General features: G+C 39.6%; 1 long non-coding RNA gene across 1 annotated transcript in view; it reads right to left on the bottom strand.

Moving 5' to 3' along the window:
* Positions 7,300 to 7,508, bottom strand: part of LOC104787314 — a 2,629-nt gene continuing 2,420 nt past the window's right edge. The window contains exon 6 of the long non-coding RNA XR_767840.2: positions 7,300 to 7,503. This is a non-coding gene — a long non-coding RNA (uncharacterized LOC104787314). The remainder of the gene's footprint in view (positions 7,504 to 7,508) is intronic.

Below are 7,508 nucleotides of genomic sequence, written 5' to 3'. Positions count from 1 at the left end.
GAACAAAAGAGAAAACCTTTGTCTTAGACCCTCCCAGGCTCTCCGGTAACCCTAAATATGAACACATACCGCCCAAATTTGATATCCCCAACACCCCCTGCAACTCCGTCCTCACAGCTTCATCCACTTTATGACCAAATTGGATCGAAGATTTGTCAAAATTTATTTGTTGACCCGAGACGGCCTCATACTGTTTTAAGATATCCAAAATAACTTCACATTGAGCCTTATCTACTTTGCAGAAAAATAGGCTATCATCTACAAATAACAGATGTGTAATTGGCGGACATTTGTTTGCTACTTTAATCCCTATAATTTGTTTATCCCGTTCTGCCCTCCGAATATTTGCAACTAAAACCTCCTTACACAAAATAAATAAATAGGGTGACAGCGGATCTCCCTGCCTTAAGCCTCTTTCCGGGACAATCCTACCATTGGACTGGCCATTTAAAAGGACCTTATATTCAACAGAAGTAACACAAAACATAATTCTGGAAATCCATGTCCCCCCAAAGCCCATTTTCCATAACAGAGCCTCAATAAAACCCCTTTCCACCCTATCATACGCCTTGCTCATATCTGTTTTGATCGCCATAAATTTCCCTTTACAAGAGGGATTTTTTCGTAACCCATGAAACATCTCCTGAGCGATGAGAATGTTATCCGAGATCAAGCGGCCTGGGACAAAGGCAGATTGCATTTCCGAGATAAGCTCTGGCAACACTACTTTTAACCGTTGACACAAGATTTTGGAAATAATCTTGTAGCCCACATTACACAAACTAATGGGACGCATCTCCGCCATCCGGGTTGGCTTGGCCACCTTCGGGATCAGGCATATATGCGTCCTATTTAAACTTTTATCAAAAACACCCTCTACAAAAAACCGGTTAACCATAGCGACAAGATCCTCCTTGACAATGCTCCAAGCCTTCTGGAAAAACAAAGCTGTCATTCCATCCAGCCCGGGTGCCTTATCCGGGGACATCATAAATAAAGCCTTACGGATTTCCATCTCCATTGCCGGAGCCATTAAACTCACATTTACCTCATCCGTTATTACTGTCGGCACCTCCCGCAATGGATCCTCAAAATTAGCCGGGTGAATAGAAGTAAACAATTCCTCAAAATACGAAACCGCCACATTGCAGATATCGTCATCCTTCGTTGACCAAACATTATCCCTGTCATAAAGACCAGTGATCCGATTGCGAGCCCGTCACTGCTTTGTTTGAGCTTGAAAGTACTTTGTGTTTTTATCTCCCACCCGCATCCATCGATTACGACTCTTCTGATCCCAATAAATTTCCTCATCATTATACGCATCCCGCAGAGGTGTAGTTAAATCAGTAATAACCCCTGAAGTAACTGCAGCATCCGCTTGGGCCACAGCCAACTGGCGCTTAAGATCCTCAATAGTATCTCGCCCAAAAGGAACCTGCTCCTTACGCCAATGAGAGATAGCTCGCCGGCAATTCACAATTTTATCAACAAAACTTATCGGGCCCTCGTGTTGGTCCCCATTCCAACCCAGCGAAATAGTCTCCATCAGACCTGCCTTACCCACCCAACGACGGTCAAACATAAAAGACCGTCTTCCTCGCGATCGCTTGGCCCCTATGTTAACAATAAGCGGGGCATGATCGGACGCTATCCTAGGCAGATATTCTGTAACCGTGTCTGAAAACAAATCGTGCCAGTCCTCATTACCTAAAGCCCTATCCAACTGACAACGGATCGGTTTTTTATCCCGCCAATCCCGCCAAGACAACCAATCACCAAGATACGGAAATTCCAAAAAACCACAATCCCGAATCATCCCGTTAAAAGAAAGGAAAGAAGAAGCATGACGAAGCTTCCCCCCTCGCTTCTCATGATTTCCTGTTAATTCATTGAAATCTCCAACAATAAACCAAGGGGTCGACCTATTAGAACTTATTCTTAATAATCTTTCCCAAACTAACTCCCGATTTTTTGGGACAGGGTCCCCATAAACAACGGTTAAATGAATGACCCGTCCATTATAGACAGCTTCAACATCAATTAAGCGGTTTGACTCAAATAAAATAGACATCAAAAACTTCTTTATTATAAAAGAGAGCCAAACCTCCACTACAACCAATATGTTCCACAGTTTTTAAATTTTTATAGCCAAAATGGCCTACAAATTGTTCCAAAAAAGAAAAAGATTGCTTTGTTTCCATAAGAAATATAAAATCTGGAAACTGTGGAGGAGGTCGTCGCCTTGGTGACAAAAGAAGATTAGCAGTCCGCTTCTTTGTGCTGACCCCCGAAGTATCAACTGCCCTTTCCCTTTTTCCCCTTCTCACCGTGAACAGCTTGTGATTCATTACCAGTCGATCCAATCAAAGCATCCTCAACAGCAACCGACTCCACCCTTTCTTTGTCCTCCCCCTCCTCATCCAACAGATCATCCTCCTCCATATCAAACTGTTCCCTAGCAGTCTCCTCTACCTCCATAGAATCTTTGTCAGCTGCAACAGAATTGCGCAGCCCCAAATCTCCAATAGCAGAACCCTCCACAACCAAGATATCCTCAACAAAACCCTTTTGCCCTGTAACTTCGGAGGCAAGAGTATCCTCAACAACATTTGCGACCTTACCAACCATAGAAACACCAAGTAAAACCCCCTCCTGCCCCTCAACAGCTTGCGCCTGTACAACCGCGACCCCGACCCCAGCCAGAGCAGGTACAACCGGCGCTGGACCTAAGCACCCATTCTCAGCAGCCTCTGTTGAAACGTCCATGACCTGACCTTCTTCACAAAGACTCTCTTCCTGACCAGTACTACTTGTTGACCCTTTCTCAACCTGTGAATCTTGAAATAAAGCATTTTTTTGCAGATTTTTGTGTGGATCGCTCAACCTCTGCCTCCACTACCTCCTCCACAACCGGTGGCATGACAGAAACAAACTGTTGACGAGACTATCCCCTAGAGAGACCTGCTCGCCCCCGATGTTTCGTCTGGTAACCCGAACCAGATGACCCTTTGGACGACCCCTTCCTGCGAGTCGAAGAACCTGGAAGCGACTTTGTTCTGGGTCTAGAGCCCCCATTATGCGACCCGTTGTGATGACTCTTGGAAGAGCCCCCATGAGAATAACCTCTCCTCGCATCTGCCATTACCGCCCCCTTATAGCTAATTAGCTGACCCTTATCCTGCTCCTCCTCAGGTGGAGAGAGGCTACGAACCAAAACCTTACCCTTAACGAGACGACAAACTGCCTCATCATGACAGAGACTACTGCACTTCTTACACCAACCATGCAATCGCTCATAAAACAACTTAACCACCGTGACTTGGCCGTTGAAAAACTCAATATCCGTCTCGAAGCATAAAGGCTTGAGACCATCGATTGTCACTTGCACCCTCCCTCTGTCTATATCAACATCCTCTACCACCCCCAAATCAGAACCAATATCCCTAAAAGTAGGCTCAGCCCAAAATTGGATTGGCACATCCGAGACCCGGACCCAAAATTTCAGAGATGATGGGTAGTTGGGATCCACCACTGGTGTCCACCTCACCAACGACACCATCAAAGAATCAAAGTGAAAAGGCTCCTTGGATAACACCTCGATAATATCTGCCTCCTCATCAAAATCAAACTGGAACTTGCCGGATCCTAGATCAGCACCTGCCACTCTCCCCTCCACTTGCCAAATACGTGGTAACACGATCAACAGAGATTTCGTATCCTGCATTTGTGGGTTAAAGCACCTCCCAACCACCGTTTTTGAGTAACCAGCAACAAGCGCAGAATTGTCAAAATAAGATATCTTGATTCTGCGCCTTAGTCTCGCCTCTCCCTCCTTCTGTCCAGCCAAACCCTTCCCCATTAACTCAGCTTGCGACATCGCTACCCACCCACACCAACAAATCAAAAACAAAGGATCCAAAACCGGAAGAAAGCTCAAAGAAAGAGAGAAGAGTGAACTGTGCCTTAACTCAAAACTTCCCAACCCCACTTTATACTGAGGGAACCACCAGCAAACCAAACAAAGAAGATTCGCTATTAAAGAAAAAACCATATGCTCAATCGCCAAATATCGCTTGGACCTTTTAAGCAAGGAAACTAAATCCATATCAAATAAAACACAGACGATCCCCGAATCTATAATCCACTGTAATTGTATCCCCAAAGACCATAAACTCATATACACCATAAGATAGCATGAGATCCCTAAAAAACCGAGCACCAACCATTAAAAACCCCTCGATACCCAGAATCTGAAACCCGCTCCCACCGCATCACCAAAGAACCAGAAACAGCAGACCCACCCATACCTTTCCAAAACTGCCACAAATCAGAAGAGGAATTGATATCACGAATCCTGTGAAATCCTAGAACTAAACCTAAAACCTCAGGAAGAGAATCCCAATCAAGCCGCATGGAAACCAAAATCAGGACCTTCCTAAACGGAATCACTATAATCACTACAAAGATCCCCCAATCATAGCTCGATAACCCTTGTAAAACCAAATATCCCCAAGCGAGCCAATAAAACCAAAGATCGAGTATCCACACCAAAGCCAGGATCCAGGGAGATTTTGCGAAACCCCAAAATCCCTGTGAAGCCCATCCCACGAATCGAATCACAAGCAGATCTGGGATAAATGAAGCCCCCAGCCGAAATCCCCTAAGATACTCTTTCCACCAAATCCACACCAAAACCCGAGTGAACCCCTCGTGAACCCAATACTCCGTAGATAGAACCCCATACGCATCACCAAAAGAAACCAAAGACAAACCCTTAATCGATCCAAGAAGAAAACTCATCGCTGGGTCAAAACCCTAGAGTCGCCATCGCCATTGCCGCTTTTGATGTTGTCATGTGAAGAAAATTCCGATAAACTTTCTTAATCCAACAAGCCAATTCTCAGTCTCATTTTTATACGCTTTCCATAGCTTCCTCAACACCACGTTCACCCACTCCACCGAGACTTTCCTCGGCAGTTCCTTCTCTAGGAACAAGGAGAAGATGGTGCCATGGTGGGAACATGTGGCCATGGTTCTGCTCCTGGTTGGCTTCCATCTCCTCGACTCACCTGTTTCTCTCTGCTATTTTTTTTTTTGTTGAATTTAGCTTCTCAAAAGCAACACCAACGAAAGGTAGAAATCCAATACAAATACAAACTCGATGGATTATTCACCCAGCTGGATCTGAGCTTTATTCAGTAACGGATCTTCTATAAATTTACTAAACTTTTTCTAGAAATTAAAATTGTTATGTTCCTCCCCCATAACCACATAACACCACTATAGAAATAAACCCAAACTATAGACTTGTATACTCTAGGTATATCCTCATCTAATTTTCGATTGAAGCAGAGATTTGTCTGCTCAAATTTTCAGTTCGATTTAAGTTTTCAAATTCTCTACAAAATCAAAGTCTGAATTTTAAATGTATGCAAATTTGAAGAAGTTGTAATCGGGTGAAGAAGTTATAATCTAAAATTCATGTAAATTTGAAGCAAACATTCAATTTGATTCTCTCGCCGGTCGTTAAAAGACTCATCGGAATTACTTAATATGACAAAAACCGACTTCATGGTGGTAATAACCGGTTTGATTGTGGTTAGATCCGGTTAAAAGAAAACCGGATAGTTTAGAAAAAAAAGAAAAAACCAAATTATTAATTTTAATTAAGATGATAAGGGTAAATTTGGAATTTTAATTTTGTTTTGAAAATGCAAGTATGAAAATAGCAACATTTATAATTTTTGATATTAATTCGTTTGTTTTAATTAATATAGGTAATTTTCTTCCAACGGAAAAGACCAAGTATTAAACGTCCAAATAAAAAATAAATGAGGGTTTTTTATTTTTTTTCCCATTTCCAAAGCATGTTAAAATTAGTTGGTGGCAAACTAAAAGATAAAGAACATTTTTCATTATTTGTAATTTCTTGACGCAATAGTTACTTTTATTAGTTCATTTGTTATTTTTCTATATAATCTTTAATTTAATATGTTATTCGTAGGTACATGTTTTTGGTTTTGGGTTATAGTCTAATAAATTGTCATTTATTATATAAAATAATAAAAAAGAAAGAAAATTCCAGCGGGTGTCTCTTTCTTTTTTTATGACGAATTCCAACGTACTTAATACCAAAATATTAAAATTTATTGATTAGTAACTATTATTTTATTTCACCTCTCATCTAACAAATAATATATGAATTTAAGTAAATAATTACTTTGAATTTTTATATTTTACCTTCATAAACATAATACATAAATATTATAATTTTCAGATTTGAAAAGATCTATTTTATTATGATGTAATTAGAAATTTTTCTTTATAAAAGTGTACATTATATATGTATATATGACAAAATAATTTATCTTAATAAAAAAATATAGTAGCTAGCAGAGTGAGAGGGTTAGAATTAATATTAATCCGGTGTAAGATAAGTGAAATGGAATACAATTTTGTCATATATACATATATAATGTACACTTTAATATTACTATATATAAAAATAAAATTGTCCTTGCTGGTTAAAGCGGTTCTTGCTGTCTCTTGTTTCAGAAACTCAATCGGCTTTTGTCTCTGATTGTTTAATAACATATAATATTCTGGTTGACCAGGAAATGTTTCATACTAACCAACGATGTAGATCGGATCTTCTGGCTTTCAAGACGGACATGAGTAAAGCGTATGATCGTGTTGAATAGAATTTTCTGGAAGCGGTTATGGTTAGGTTAGAGTTTGATAGAATATATACATTTCTTGGATTATGTGGTGTGTAACCTCCGTCTCGTATAAAGTCCTTCTTTACGGTCAGCCTCTTGGATCAATTTTACCAACGAGGGGTTTACATCAAAGGGACCCTCTTTCACCGTACTTGCACTACAAGAAAACAGGCAAATAGCGACTGCACTATTAGTCACTATTTAGTCACTAAACGGTGTGTTACGACTAAATAGCGACTAAAACTAGTAGTCGTAAATTGAGAGTTGCTAAAATAAATAGTCGTAAAATTAGTCGCCAAATAGCGACTACATTACGACTATTTTGCGTAGTCGTAAATTTAGTCGTAATATAGTCACTAAATTTAGCGACTATGTTACAACTATTTTACGACAACGCAAAATAGTCATAATGTAGTCACCAAATTTAGTGACTAATTGACGACTAATTACTGACTATAGTTGTATTCAAGTATTTATACATTATTGTATTTATACAGTATTTATACAGTATTTATACAAATTACATATATTTTATTAATTGTTTTAAATATATTAAATTATGAATAATGTTATAAAACATTATTTTTTGAGTACTATATTTATTATTATAAACCATGATTACAAAAAAATTGTATTACAAAATAAAATTAAAAATCATAACTAAAAATAAGAATAGATGAAAAACTACATAATAAATGGTTTGTAGCACATTCTCAATTGCTTTGTATTCCATCATTGAAGCCTAGGTAGTTCCCATTAATGTTCCAAGAGCAACTCATTTCTTCA

Source organism: Camelina sativa, chromosome 5, assembly GCF_000633955.1.
Source record: "Camelina sativa cultivar DH55 chromosome 5, Cs, whole genome shotgun sequence".
Classification (NCBI taxonomy): Eukaryota; Viridiplantae; Streptophyta; class Magnoliopsida; order Brassicales; family Brassicaceae; genus Camelina; species Camelina sativa.
This window is presented reverse-complemented; position numbering and strand designations above follow the sequence as displayed.